The sequence below is a fragment of the Aotus nancymaae genome, unplaced genomic scaffold, assembly GCF_030222135.1.
Source record: "Aotus nancymaae isolate 86718 unplaced genomic scaffold, 86718_ANA_hifiasm-v0.15.2.pri h1tg000064l_1, whole genome shotgun sequence".
NCBI lineage: Eukaryota > Metazoa > Chordata > Mammalia > Primates > Aotidae > Aotus > Aotus nancymaae.
In genome coordinates, this window is record NW_026988479.1 from 26,654,172 (window position 1) to 26,670,223 (window position 16,052).

The 16,052-nt window shown below is 43.4% G+C and overlaps 1 non-coding gene across 1 annotated transcript; it reads right to left on the reverse strand.

Annotated features, from left to right (window-relative positions):
- Positions 1-7,727: 7,727 nt before the first annotated feature.
- LOC135270698 (U6 spliceosomal RNA) lies at positions 7,728-7,834 on the reverse strand. The gene has a single exon (XR_010338827.1). It is a non-coding gene; the product is annotated as a U6 spliceosomal RNA (small nuclear RNA).
- Between the last annotated feature and the right edge of the window lie 8,218 nt (positions 7,835-16,052).

Genomic DNA, 16,052 nt, shown 5'->3' on the forward strand with positions numbered 1-16,052 from the left:
GGGTTGAATCAAGTGTAGACTCTTCTACTATAACAATCTCTGAAACTCTGGAGAGAAAGTCTGAGCCACTCCCCACTAAGAAGCTGTTGCTGCTTGGATGCCTGAGTTTTCAATGCCTCAGTAAACTATATCACCTCTGGGGAACTCCCAGCGCAAGAGGGAAGACTGCTGAATGACAGAGTGCTTTTCATGATACTTGGCTAGGGCTGTGCTAACTTACACAATGAGCACAGTTCTCAGTCCTGAAGGCAACAAGAACACCCCTGCCAGTCTCCAGAGAGAAAACCCTCTGTAAGCTCATATATGGGGGCAGGACTTCCACAGAATTCTGGAATGTCAAAGCTAGAAAAGCTCTTAGGGAGTTTCTGGTTCAGGGTTTTTAAAGTCACATTCTATAGGTCTGCAGTTCCACCAACTATTAAAATTCATCTTATTTTGTATACCAGAAACTGCATTTAAAATTGTGGTTGAACAACAACAAAGACACCTAAATCAGTCAAATGTGAACAATCAGAGACCAAAATTCATTAATACACATCGTGGCAGATTCTGCTAGTGGTCCCCTTTTCCTTTGTTGTAGAAACTACACTTGAGTAAGGCCATAGTGCCCTGATTAAACTTCATCTCCCAGCCTTCCTTGCACATAGGTAAGGCAGTGCAATTAAGCTTTAGGCAATGGGATGTAAGCAAAGGTTGTGAGTATGACTTCTAGGAGTTTTCTTCAAGTGAATGAGAATGCTCTTCTCATTCCTCTTCTAGCTAGCTCTAATATGGACATGATGGCAGAACTCAATCAGTCATCTTGGACTTTGAGTTGACAGAGAGGAGGCGGCTTGGTCCTGATAATCACTGAGTTACCTTACTGAGTCACTTTCTTATAGTGAGTGCACTGGACCGCTCACCTCCAGATTTCATTTACATAAAGGAGACATACGATTCTGTCTTATTGAGGCCACTTCTGTTTGGGGTTTTGTGCCTTTTGCAGCTAAATGTAATTGACATATTTGTGTTCTCAGTGATTGACTGTATAATGCATTAGTAATATAATATAAATATAAAAAGAGCTTACCAAATAACCCTAAGGAAAACCACTCAGTTCAAGAAAACCACTCAGGTCAAAAAATAACAGTTTGCAGCCACCGTAGGAGCCCTCTGTGTGCTGTGTCGCAATCACAACCACCTCCTTGCTTCGAAAAGCAACCTCTGTCCCAACTTGTACAGTAAACATATCCTGTTATACAGTAATGACGTAACATTTCCTTAAAAAACATTTTGGCCAAAGACTACTTTTATCTGTTTTATTTGAGATGCTGCTTAAGACTTTGCTTGGAGAAGGGGGCGGGGGGAAAATAAATAAATAAAATTAAAAAAAAAAGACTTTGCTTGACAGAAGGCTTCTTCTAATAAAAAAGTTGGCCAATAACTGAAATAGTCTGACCCCCTCATTTGACGGAGGAAGAACATGAAGTCAGAGAGGGTAAAGAACTTTCTTGTTTTAAAACTGACAAATAAAAATTGTATATATTTATGGTGTACAACATGATGTTTTGATGTATGTATATATGCAAAAGGACTTTCTCATGTCAACTAGCAAATTAGAGGCAGAGTGGACTAGAACTCATGTTCTCCCTGACTTTTTAACATTTCATTTTCCAATCTGTTTCAGGGGAAGCAATCCTAGATACAAGGTACCAGCCATGTGCAATGACTCAAGGATGGAAAAGACTTGCAAATAAAGTCTCTAGTACAGGACATTCTATCTTCAACAAACACAAAACCTGCCTCTTTCCACTCAAATCTCAAGGGAAAGATGCTACCAAGGACCTTGACAATGGTTCTTCCCAGATGGCTTTGCATTTTAACACAAAGAAACATGTCAGCAAAGGTGGGGTCAGACACAGAGTGACACAGTGGGGATGCCGATCGGATGATTGGATGAAGTGATCTTCTTAGGCTGCCTCAGAACCCAGCACCAGGGCATCTCCCCCATAGGTACTGTGTGCACTGAGCCTGACACACAGAGGGCCTTGGAGATCACTGTGGCTAAGGGTGATGCTGAGTCTCTGGAGATCAGAGGTTTGAAATGCAGAGATGCAGGCAAGCCCCAGCTTTCTTGGCCATCTTCGCTAGACTGTTCTGACCAGCATGCGGCTGCTCCTAACTCAATTTCTGGAGAATCCTTCATGCTTATGAAAGCCAATTATTTATTTTTAAGATGGAGTCTCGCTCTGTCACCCAGGCTGGAGTGCAATGGTGCAATTTCGGCTCACTGCAACCTCCACCTCCCAGGTTTAAGTGATTCTCCTGCCTCATCCTCCTGAGTAGCTGGGATTACAGGCAGGCACCACCATGACTGGCCAATTTTTTTGTATTTTTAGTAGAGACAGGGTTTGGCCATATTGGCCAGACTGATCTCAAACTCTGACCTTGTGATCCGCCTACCTCAGCCTCCCAAAGTCCTGGGATTACAGGCGTGAACCACCTCGCTTGGCTAAAAGTCAATTATTTTATATTATGACAGATGCCTGTCATGCTTTTGTGTAGGAGATGGCAGTGTCCAAGATAACTCACTAGCTGGATTCCACAGCCTTCTTTATCTCAGATTCTTGGAAGTTTCTGGGTCAGGCCATTTCTGCCTTTCCCTATAGGTTAGAATTGGCAGACAACATTAGCAAAGATGTGACTACGTGTTCTGTGGGGGAGAAAAAGGGGTTCCAAGGACTAAAAGTTTGGGAAACAGGTGCATACTTTATTTCCTTTATGAAAAGTCTCAAGTACAGTATTAGTATGTTAAAGGATCTGAAAATCTCTACAGTAAATAATTTTGCTTGATTTTGATGGGTGTGGCATTTTTCAAACTTGTTTCGGCTTTAGGACCTCATGTTTTACTAATGGCATTCTGCACATGACAGTTTGGCAAATGATACTGCCACCTCTTTGATGGATAAAGCGTGTATTAATATACATAGGATAGACAACATGGCTGGAAAATCACCTTTCTGGCCCAGGTAGCCATCCCTTTGGAAAAGTACTGAATTATCTCCGACTCTGTAAAAATCCATTTCTAATAGCCCCAAGAAGCCACTGCAGAGCTGATCTAAGCCAGTCTGAGGTGGGTTCCCCAGGGAGAGCTGGCTGGGCCCCACAGCCTGGCACCAGACTTATTGTACCATGATCCCTGGCCAGCCGGCAGCCACCCAGTGTGTGTCTTGACTTGTTTTTCCTTCCTTTCCCTCCTCCTTTTAGAACACAGCTGAATGGCTCCAGTCTCTCAGCCTTGCTCCCAGCCAACACTGGACCTCTCAAAGTCTGGCCAACTCCTCTTCCAGCGCCTTGATAAACAACCCCCTCATGCTGGGAACCACAGCAGTGGGCTGTTTTTCTCCCTCATGCACCCCAGGAAACCTCTCCTCTTTGCCTGGGCTTTCTTCCCAGGGCCCTGGCTGCCAACCCATTTTACACCCATCCAAAGCCCAGTCAGTCACCTGAAGAAAAGGAGACTCACAGAAGGGCCAAGATGAAAGACTCTTTAATCCTGTGGCTTTTTGAGTTTTGTTTTTAGCAGGAAGACCTTATTTTCAAAACAAATTATTACGCAGAATTTACCAGTTTACAGAACAGATGAATAAAGACATTTATGGCAGACTTATTTATTGTAGCACAACACCAGAAAGACACGAAAAGTCCATCAGTAAGAAACAGATTTAATAAAGTTACAGTGAAGTCATACAATGGAATACTATTCTGCCATCTAAAAGCATGAGGCACCTCCCAACAATAATAGCACGAGTTCTGAGAAAATCTTTGTTTTATATGGACATGGTTTGGTTAACAGTTCATTTTAGGGCAAAGGCCAAGATTACTACTTGTCTTGTTAAAATTTACCATCTCTTATTCAAACTTGTCTAATGTTTATTTGGAACTTAAATATGGTGACCAAATATCCCAGTTCACTTAGGTTTCCTGGGATATAGGACTTTAAGTGCTAAAACAGAAAATTCCAGGCAAAGGAATGAGTTGGTCACCCTATACTTAACAGAAATCAACATGTTCTTTTAGAAAGAATAGGTAGATTATTACTAATTTTAGCCCATGTTAACAAGCCAGTATATTCATAAATAATACTGAACCAGTATTTGTACTTTAAATACGAGGACAAAACCACATGAACTGATATGAAACATGAAACTATCTCAAGATATAGTAAAAAGCAGGGGGAAAAGACAAGTACAGAACGGTGAACTGAATATGCTCTCATTTTTAAAGTTCTTTTCTCTCTCTCTTTTTATCCCCCTAAAGGTCAGAGCAGGGGAGCAGTGGGGGATCTGTCCACGTAATAAAATGAAGTTTGTGACATCTTGTCTATGTGTGTACTCCATCACAAGAAAATGGCTGGGCTGATTTTCACCAAACTTTGAGAATATGTTTGGGATAGTCTGACTTAATACAAATTGTTTGGCATGTGAAAATCGATCCTAGTAACCCTGGAGAGGAAACGCGAAGAGATAAGCAGCCATTCCCCGAAGCTGACACTAGTTAAACAGACGAGGCCTATGAGATCACCAATCAGAAAAGACTAACCAGGCCAGTCACGGTGACTCATGTCTGTCACACCAGTGCTTTGGGAGGCTGAGGGGGGCAGATCAGGAGGTCAGGAGTTCGAGATCAGCCTGGCCAGCATGGTGAAACTCTATCTCTACTAAAGATACAAAAAATTAGCTGGGCGTGGTGGCACAAATGCCTGTAATCCCTGAGGTCAGAAGTTTGAGACCAGTCTGGCCAATGTGGTGAAACCCCACCTCTACTACAAAAGAAAAATACAAAAATTAGCCGAGTATGGTAGCAGGCACCTGTAATCCCAGCTACTTGGGAGGCTGAGGCAGGAGAATTGTTTGAACCCTGGAAGTGCATGTTGCAGTAAACCGAGATCATGCCATTGCACTCCAGCCTGAGTGGCAGAACAAGACTCCATCTCAAAAAAAGAAAAAAAGAAAGAAAAAGAAAAAGAAAAGAAAAGATTAACCAGATAGCTTCAGGTTTATTGACAGGGAAAACAAAGACCGGTTTCCAGTGAGTCTCCAAAATAAAAGCCCATAAAGTAGACTCCCCAAATGGAAGGCCTCAGTCTACAGGCTGCCTCCCACAGGGGTGAGTACAGTCAGATGTCCATGTGTGTAAAGATGGCTCATGGTTTTCTGAATTAATTAGCTGGGCATGGTATGTACCTGTAGTCCCAAATATGCAGGAGGCTGAGGTGGGAGGACTGCTTGAGCCCAGGAGTTTGAGGCTGCAGTGAGCTATGATCATATCACTGCACCTAGGCAATGGAGCAAGACAGAGTCTCGCTCTGTCACCTAGACTGGAATGCAGCAGCGGAATGCACCACCACTAACTTTCATATTTTTAGTAGAGATGGGGCTTCACCATGTTGGTCAGGCTGTTCTTGAATAACAAAATTTTTAAAGTAGTTCTTCTGAGTAGAGTAGCTCTTTTGGGTATTAAGTCTTTCATTTGCATAGACAATTCCTGAAAGACGCATATGAAATGGGTAATAATCAGTGTCTCTGAGGAGGAGGACCATGGGTCTGAAATGAACAGAATGTATTTTTCATTATGCATCCTTTTGAGTTGGAAATATTTTCCGTTTATATATCAAGTCCTTTTTAAAAAATTAGAAAATATTTTAAGCATATAAAGAAACTGTAGAGATAACAAAGTTAACACCTCCTGGTTTTGACAAATCTTGACATTTTGCAATAAATAGTTCATACAGACCTCTCTCTCTCTCTTAATAAACAAAATGCACATACATATATATAATTGAATTATATGTATAATGGAAACCCAGTACTATTCCTTATTCTCACATACAAAAAGAAGTAACCAATACCTTAAATTTGGAGTTTATCATTCCTATACATATTTTTGTACTTTTAACACATATGTATGCCTCCCCAAATGATATATTTAGATTTTAAATTCTGACTGCTGTATTGCCTGATGTATAAATATGGTGTGATATAATTACTGCTTTTATCTTTTCAGTCTCCCTTAGATGGATATTTGTTTTTTGTTTTTTGTTTTTTTTAACAATTTACCATGTATAACTTTTTTTTTTCTTTTTAAGACAAGAGTCTTGCTGTGTCGCCCAGGTTGGAGTGCAATAGCACAGTCTTGGCTCACTGCAGCCTCTGTCTCCCAGGTTCAAGAGATTCTTGTGCCTCAGCCTCTCGAGTTGTTGGGATTACCGGTGTGTGTCACCACATTCGGCTAATTTTTTTTTTTTTTTTTTTTTTTTTTGAGATGGTGTCTCGTTCTGTCACCAAGGCTGGAGTGCAGTGGCGCTATCTCAGCTCACTGCAACATCCACTTCCCAGGTTAAAGCGATTCTCCTGCCTCAGCCTCCCAAGTAGCTGGGACTACAGGTGCCTGCCACCATGCCAGGCTAATTTTTGTATTTTTAGTAGAGACAGGGTTTCACCATATTGGCTAGGCTGGTCTCAAACTCCTGACCTTGTGATCCACCCACCTTGGCCTCCCAAAGTGCTGGGATTACAAGCGAGAGCCACCACACCCGGCCAATTTTTTGTATTTTTACTAGAGATGGGATTTTGCCATGTTGACCAGTTTGGTCTCAAACTCCTGGCCTCAGGTGATCCACACATCTCAGCCTCCCAAAGTGCTGGGATTACAAGTGTGAGCCACCATACCTGGCCTACATGTATGACTTCTATGATTAAAAGAAATAATGGACACAACAATAATCATCAATGTCTGCTAAAACCATGAGTTGAAGAGCTGATGGGAAGTTTATAGGATGGACTAGTCTGATAACACCTGAATCCATCTCTCCATCTTGATTACACACAGAAAGACAAGCAGATGTTATGTGCTGCCTGATATTATATAAGAGGATTTCACAGCACCATCTATGAAAGATTGTCAGCAAAAAATCAAAGCTTGTTCTGATGAAGCATAAACCTAACCACCATTTTACAGGAACTTCAGGGGACTGAGGAGCACATTGCACCATGGGATGCACTCAGTAAAATCTAGAATGACAGAAGACCCTCCTACACAAAAGACCCAACTTTCTCAATAGATAATTTGCAAGGAGAAAAACAAAACAGGGCAGGAGTAGGGTTGCTACAGACTAAAAGACACAAGAAACGTCAACCAAATGCAATGGATGGACTTTGTTTGCATCCTGATTTGAACAAACCAAGGGCCTAAAAAAAGAATAAATAAATAACAATAGAGGAAATTTGAACACTGGATATTTTATGATATTAAGAAATTTGTATTAACTTTTAGGTGTCATGATGGATAAGTTTGTTTTTTTTTTTAAATCCCATCTCTTAGAAGAAATATAATAATACAAAAATTATTCGGGGGGGTGGCCACATCTGTAGTCCCAGCTACTTAGGAGGCTGAGGCAGGAGAATTGCTTGAACCTAGGAGGCAGAGGTTGCAGTGAGCTGAGATTGTGCAACTGAACTCCAGCCTAAGCAACAGAGCAAGACTACGTTTAAGAAGAGGAAGAAGAGGAAGAAGAAGAAGGAGGAGGAGGAGGAAAAGAAATACAATAATAAAATGAAATGATGCTATTTGTTTCAGAATAACCCTGTGGGCGGAGGGGGGTGAGGGCAGGCAGTGGGAGATGCAACAAAACTGGCCATGAGTTGGTAATTCTTTGTTTTTTTTTTTTAAATTTTTTTAATTAACAAAAAAATATGGAATGCTTCACAAATTTGTGTGTCATCCTTATGCAGGGACCATGCTAATCTTCTCTGTATCGTTCCAATTTTAGTATATGTGCCGCCGAAGCAAGCACAAGTTTGTAATTCTTAAAGCTGGGAGATGAGTGTATGGGTTTCATGATATTATTCGCTTTACTTTCAGATATTTTTGGAAACTTCCATAATAAAATGTTTAAATAAAATCCAACTAGTTAATTACAACAAAAAGAGGTGTAGTCTTAGTAGGAAGATGGGTTGGAGCCCCACTCTCAGTTCCTCCCTTTTCCCTGAGGTACCTTCACAGAACCTTAGGTCTCTGTAGAACAGTTTGAAATCACTGATCTAGACCATGGATAGACAATTTTCTTCTGAAAAGGGCAAGATAGTCTAGGCTATTGGGCCATATGGTCTTCATTGCACTATCCAACTCAGCTGTTATAGTGTTAAAGCAGCCATAGATAATACATAAGTGAATATGACTGTGTTTCAATAAAACTTTATTCACAAAAACAGATGGTGGCTGGATTTGGCCTGCAGGCTGCTGTGTGCCAATCCTTGATCTAGATCAACCCCTTCCTTTTATTTGTTTTATTATTATTATTATTATTATTAATTATTATTATTATTGAGACAGGGTCTTACTCTGTCACCCAGGCCAGAGTGCAGTGGTGTGATCATAGCTTTCTGCAACCTCAATCTCCTGGATTCAAGCAATCTTCTCACCTCAGCCTCCTGAGTAGCTAGGACTACAGGCAGCTGCCACCACCTGGCTAATTTTAAAAATTTTTTGTAGAGCTGAGGGGTCTCACTATGTTGCCCAGGCTGGTCTTGAACTCCTGGCCTCAAGCAATCCTTCTGTATTGGCCTCCCAAAGTGCTGGGATTACATGCATCAGCCATCATGTTCAGCCTAACCCCTTCCTTTTAAAGTTGTGGAAAATGAGACCCAGAGGGTTAAAATGGCTCAAGATCACACACACACACACCCCCACCCCAGGACCTTGCAAGAGCAACTGCTGCAGATCCCAAGACTTGACTTTAGGCCTGCATATCTTTGGTGTTATGGGCAAATGAAAGCAAGCATATGGTAGGTGGGTGGAAAAAATCAGGGAAGCACAAGCTTATGTATCAGTTAGTGTCAGGTTCAGCTGTATGTATATACCAGTAAGCTGAAAATAACAGTAGCTGTCGCAAAAATGAAGGTTATTTCACTCTCACATAGAAACAAAGTCTGGAAATAGACAGTTTAAGGCTCATGTATAGAATTTATCATCTTCTAACTGAGTGCCATGGTGCATGCCTGTAGTCTCAGCTACTTTGAAGGCTGAGGCAGGAGGATCACTTGAGCCCAGAAGTTTGAGGCTGCAGTGAGCTATGCCCTCAGCACTGCACTTTGGCCTGGGCAACAGAGTGAGACCCTCATCTCAAAAAATAATAGATTAATAATAATAATAATCTTTGGAGACCTAGGTACTATCCTTAGCCCATGGCTTCAAGGGCTAAGGAAGGTGACAACATGGCCTGATATGACTACTAGTCCCACCATTACATCCTTCTTTCAGGCAGAAGGAAGAATATAGAAGGGTGAGGGCTTCCTAATGGCATCAGCTCATTTTAAGAAGTCTTTCTGGAATTTCTTTGTATCTCATTAGCCAGAACTTAGTTATATGTCACACTTAGGGGTAAAGGAACCTGGGGAATGTCATCTTTATTTTAGGTTGCAATGTGCCCAGCCATAAATTGGGTTCTATTACCAAGGAAAAGAGGATGAAAGACTTTTGAATAGACAATTAGCAGTCTCTGCCACAAGTTATTTGAACAACTGTGAGTTGGTCCTTTTCACCTGAAAAACTCCAGGCCTGGGGTGTTTAATGACTATGACAAAGCAGCATGAATTAATGGAAAGAGCACCCCAAGCTGCTCCCACTTCCCTATATGAACTCAGATAAGTCTTGCTCTGTTGCCTAGGGTGGAATGCAATTATCCTGTAATATCATAGTAAATTGGGTATTTGCATTAATAACAACAAAAAATGAGGCAGTAGGACTTTTGATTTCAAAAGGACTGTCCAGTTCTAAAACTCTTGAATTCCCAAAGCCCCTGACATCTCTGAGGCAGAGGCAGAGGCTTGAGGTGGCAGTAGGAGGGTTTCTCAGCTCTCAGGGTAGTGGGTGGTGGGGTGCAGTGAATTTGAGCTTTTAGTGACTCTGGGCTGTGCTTCCAGCCTTAACCTTCCACCTCCAGCCCTCCTTGCCATCTCAATGACTTTAGTGGCTTCTCTAACTACTAGGAACACAGGGAGAAGCATAGCTTCTGTTTTGGTTAAAAAAAAAAAAAAAAAAGTCATATACCCACAAACCAGTGCTTCTGTGAGGGTTGTTACCAAATTGGACTCTGGAAGGGGCAGTGACTGAGGAAAGTGCAGGCTTGATGTTGGGAGTAGCCTGATCTAGCAGGCTTAGTCCTTTTACAAAGTTGTAAGATCCAGGGACACGTTCTCAAAGGTGTAAAAGAGAGAAGCCAGGCCAGGTGCAGTGGCTGATGCCTGTAATCCTAGCCCTTTGGGAAGCTGAAGTGGGAGGATTACTTGAGCCCAGGAGTTTGAGACCAGCCTGGATAACATAAGTAAGACCCCATCTCTATAAAAAATATTTTAAAAATTAGCCAGGTGTGATGGCAGGCACCTATGGTCCCAGCTATTTGAGAAGTTGAGGTAGGAAGATCGCTTGAGCCCAGGAGGTCGAGGATGTAATGAGTGAGCTGTGATCACATCACTGCACTCCAGCCTAGGTGACAGAGTGGGATCCTGTCTCAAAACAAAAAACACAACAGAGAAGCCAGGCTTTGTTGAGCCCCTACCACTCCGGGTACTTTATGTGCATTACCTCCAATGTAGGTGCCATCCAGAGCCACAACTCCCAGATAAGAACAGAGGGAGAAACTCACCTTGGTTCCCACTGTACGATTCCAGGCTGTGCTCCCAGCCTTAACCTTTCACCTCCAGCCCTCCTTCAGTAACTTCCCTCAGTAAGCTCTCTCCTTACCAAGTCAGGAACCCTGTGAGTTGGCATAGGATTAGTGGAGGCCCAGAATGGTGTGGCTTTTCCATGTTTTCTCAGCTTCCACTCTCAAAAAGTAATCAACAAAAGGCCTAGTGACCAGGTGGTCATCATCATTCAAAACTCTGTTTCCAAGGAATGACTGAGGGAGGGAATTTGGGATCTGCCTTGGGAGGTAGAGCAGAAAGGGAGTAGCAGGGAGGAGAAAGGGAAAGACTTCTGCCTCTGAGGAACCAACACAGGGAAGGGCTAGGCTGATGCCATATGCATCAGGACAAACCCAGCCCAAGTCCAGAGAACTGACAGGGATGTAAAGGTTCAACATCAGAACTTCCCCTGGCAGAGCCATTCAGAGCAGAGCCAGCAGCTCACAGTGCTCCCTTTCAGGGGCAGGGCTGGTGTGCAGGTGAAGGAAGGCTCACGGACCACCCATCAGAAGGAGGGCATGTGGACATCAAGCTGGGTGGCTAACTAGATCGTCTCTGTTTCCAAGATCCTATAATGATAATAACAATAGTGAAACTGAGCTCCTTCAATGGGCACATGTCATCTCCCTCCACTCTAAGAAGATATTACTCTCACTTAACAGGTGTGAAAACCAAGGTCCTGGACAGTTCTATTTATTTATTTTTCAGAGATGGCGTCTTGCTCTGTCACACAGGTTGGAGTGCAGTGGCGTGATCATAGCTCACAGCAGCCATGACCTCCTGGGCCCAAGTGACCCTCCTGCCTCAGCCTCCCAAGCAACTGAGACTACAGGCACCTACCACCTTGCCCAGTTAATTTGTCCTGGACAGTTAAGCTACTTGCTCAAGGTCACACATCTGGTAAACAGTCTGTTTATCCGCAGAGTCACTAGTCTTATCCAAGATACAGCCTACTTCTAGGCATCTAGGGATCTGTGATTCTAAAAGGATTAAGATCCTTGGAACCCATGATAAACAGACCAATGGGAGGTGATATCCTTATTTTTAAAGGCTTTGATTTTATTGTAAGGCCCTAGTCAGTAGTCATGGGATTTGCCGAGGGACATAAAGACTTTCCTTCTCTGAAGAAGCAGATTAGAAAACTTGTCCTCTTAAACTAAGTGGCCACAGCCCTTAAAGACATGGAAATCTAAAAGAAGCTCTGATGGGCACTCCCAAGAAATTACAGACTTGGGCTTTTTAAGACACTGGCACTAATTAAAGGAGAATGTCACGGAGAGGGCGGTGACCTGAACAACCATTCACCTCCTACACAGCACAATCTTGAGGTTCCATTTTGCTTTTCATAACATGCCAGGGGTAGAAAGAATCTAGATCTGAAAATTTTCAGACTTCAGTTTTCAAACTTCTAGTCATATAATTGTGACTTTTTGGTCAAACAAAAAGTTTTATTTGTGGAATACCATTATCAAGAATTAGGCACATGAAGATTTTTAATTCTCACAATAGTCTCAGTACTGTTATGACCCCCATTTTCCAGATAAGGAAATTGAGTTGCACAAAAGAATCGGTAACTTTCCCAAGGTCACAGTTTTGTTTTGTTTTTTAAGACGGCTCTGTTGCCAGACTGGAATGCAGTACCACAATCTTGGCTCACTGCAACCTCTGCCTCCTGGGTTCAGATGATTCTCCTGCCTCAGACTCCTGAGTAGCTGGGACTACAGGGGAGCACCACCACACCCGGCTAATTTTTTGTATTTTAGTAGAGACAGAGTTTCACCCTGTTGACCAGGATGGCCTCAATCTCCTGACCTTGTGATCCGCCCTCCTCAGCCTCCCACAGTGCTGGGATTACATGCATGAGCCACCATGCCTGGCCCAGGTCACACAATTTTTAAGTGGTGAAGGAATTTAAATCTGGATCTGATGAAGTCCAGAACATGGCTTTGTATCACTGGGCTATAGGAGGAAGCCCATTAGATAAAATTGTAAGTTGGGCCAGGCACAGTGGCTCATGCCTGTAATTCCAGCACTTTGGGAGGTCAAGGCAGGATGATGACTTGAACCCAGGAGTTTGAGGGGGCAGTGAGCCGCAGTTGCACCACTGCATTCCAGCTTGGGCCACAGAGCAAGGCCCCATCTCTAAAAAATAAAAATAAATTAAAAGATAAAAAGTAAAACTATGAGTTGAGCTGGCTTGGCTTGGGTTTGGGTGTGTTGGCTTGGGAGAGTCCAGCTCACTGAGACTTTCCTTTGTGCCCTGTATGGCCCTTGGAAACCTTAATAGCACCAAAGCAGTTTAAAAAAACTGGAAATAAATGTCCTTCGATAGAGGAATGAATCACACCTTCTGGTATATTCATTCAATGGAATACTTAATACTCAGTGATAAAAAGATTAAAATTTCAAAATATGTTGAATGAAAAAGCTAGACAAAAATGAGAGCATACTGTGTAACCGCTTTTATATAAGACTCTAGACAATGCAAACTAATCAATAGTGACAGTATGCAGATTGCTGGTTACTTGGGGGTAAGGAGAGGGTGGGAGGGATTGCCAAGAAGTACCAGAAAACTTTTTAGGTGATTAACATGGTCACTATCTCAATCGTGGTGATGGTTTCATGAGTTTCTCTCTCTCTCTCTCTCTATGTGATATATGTATCTTCATTATACACTTTATCCTTTCAGTAGGAGATAGCAAAAAAAAAAAATTTTACACTTTAAATATGGGCAGTTTATTGAATGAAATTATACCTCAAAATAGCAGTTAAAAAAAACTTCAGCTGGGTGCAGTGGCTCATGCCTATAATCCTAATACTTTGGGAGGCTGAGGCAAGCAGATCACTTGAGCCCAGGAGTTCGGGACCAGCCTGGGCAACTTAGTGAAACCTCGTCTCTACAAAAAAAATACAAAAATTAGTCGGGCATGGTGGTGTGTGCCTGTGGTCCCAGCTATTTGGGAGGCTAAGGTGGGAGGATTGCTTGAGCCCAGGAGGCAGAGGTTGCAGTGAGCCAAGATTGTGCTACTGCACTCCAGCCTGAGTGACAGAGATCCTGTCTCAGAAAAACAACAACAACACACATACACACCACTTCAAAATTCAAAAGACTTGCTCAAGCTCACTCAGCATGCTGATGGGGAGTCAGGCCAGACCAGAGCCCCGCTGTGGCTCAATCCACTGTGAGGAAGGACGCTTCCCCCAGATACAGCCCCCAGGTTTCACCCTGAACTGAGGGCCAGGGTAGTTTCTCTCCAGTCATGGTAATGTGGGTACTGGACAAGCCAAGGCTCTGGCCACCAGGCAAATGGGTAGGTCAACAAGGCAAAGTTGGTGGGAGCTTCACCCCATCAGGCACAGAAACAAGGGCTGGTAACTGGGAACACCCTAGGGGAGGCTGTACTCACAACCAGGGATCTTTGATGCAAATATAAACCTGCTAGAAGGATTAGAAGAGACAATCTGTAAAATTATCTGGGCCCACATCTACCATGTGTGAGTGACTGTCCTAGTCCACTATCTTATGGAGACTAGGTAAGGATGGAATGAGATAAATGCAAGGGCATGACACTTTATACAGGCATCCCCCAAATGGTAGCCATTACTCATCTATCAATTATTCCCTAAGTGCTTGCTCTGAGAGCAGAGGGAACAGATGCTTGGGCTGATCCTCGAGGCCAGGAAAGATTCGTGGACAGAAAGCTTCGCCACAGCACTGAAGTTTTCGAGATAAATGCTTTGAGGGCCAAGAGGAGAAATAAATTACTTCCAGCTGTGGAGAGGTTTCATGGAGGCTGTGGTATGTAAGGGAGGGAAAGGAATTTGTACATGGAGACAAGGGGGGCTGGTGGAGATCATTCCACTTACGGGGGCAGCATGAACAAAAGCAAGACACCTGAGGAGCGGGCTGGCTGGCTGCAGTGAGGAGTGGGAAAGCCTGGAAGGGTAGGCTGGGGCCAAGTGCACGGGGAAGCCCCAGAGAAATATGTGGACACATCTGCTCCCCACCCCCACCCCTGCAGAAGCCTGAGCTCCGCTCTGTGATCTCATTCATTCTGTGGACAGCCAGCTGGGCTGCTGGCAGGCGGGGGAGCTTCTCCAATGCTCTGTGGCCTTGGAAGAACAGAGCCAAGTGCCTCAGCTGGAAACTTGGATTTCTGCTGGGGGTGGTGGTGCAGAGAGGACTCAAAGGAAATGAACCCCTCTGAGAAGCACTCGCCCTAACAGGCACCAGTGTCTCAACTCTTGGGCGTTCCCAATGGGCCAGCCAGTCTGCACCAGGCCTCCCAGGGAAATTGAAAATGGAAAAAATCCTCAAGTTTGTTCTCTTAGAGCCCACAGAAACTTTTTTGAAAGAAACGGTCTTAAACTTCTCTGTGGATGGACAAGTCCACAAGACATTGCCATCTGGTGGCCAAGAAATGCATTTACCTTGTAGGCTGGGAAGGAGTCCCTGTACCCCTGAGGGACCACAAAGTCAGAAACGGCCCGGAGATTTGTTTAGTACTTCCATAATGGGACGAAAATTATGCTAGCAACCAGTTTAGAGTTAAAATAAAGTGTTATTTCTGGCGACCAAGTTCCCTGAAGTGCAGGCATTATACATTGTGCAGATGAGGAAACTGCCTGTGAGACAGATGCAGTGGCTGGTCCCATGTCCAGGCTGGTCAAGTGCAGAGCCAGGTCTTATCCCAGTCTTCAGGAGCCCTGGGTCCCCAGTAAGCACCCAATAAATGGTTAAAGTGGTGATTCTCAACATGCGATCCCCAAGAGCCTTTCAGAAGGCACAGGAGGTTGAAAACGTCTGTAAGATGCCTTTTCCTCCTTAACAATTGTATAGTGAAGTTTTCCAGAGTCTAAATGAATGCAGTGACTCTATCTATTCCCAATGGCTAATGGGATGTGTGCTTGGGTATTTTTCTTTTGAAAATTCCTGTTTTAATTTCTAATGTAGTATAACCCACACAACCAAAACTGAGATCCTCAATAATTTTTTAATTTTTTTTTCTTTTTTTCTTTTTTGTGATGGAGTTTTGCTCTGTCGACCAGGCTGGTGTGAAGTGGTGTCATCTCAGCTCACTGCAACCTCCACTCCCACCCCCCCACCCCTGCCTCGTTTAAGTGATTCTCCTGCCTCGTTTAAGTGATTCTCTTGCCTTGTCTTCCCTCAGCTGGGATTACAGGCACATGCCACCAGGCCCAGCTAATTTTCGTATTTTTAGTAGAGATGGGGTTTCATCATGTTGGCCAGGCTGGTCCCGAACTCTTGACCTCAGGTGATCCACTGCCTTGGCCTCCCAAAGTGCTAGGATTACAGGCGTAAGCCAC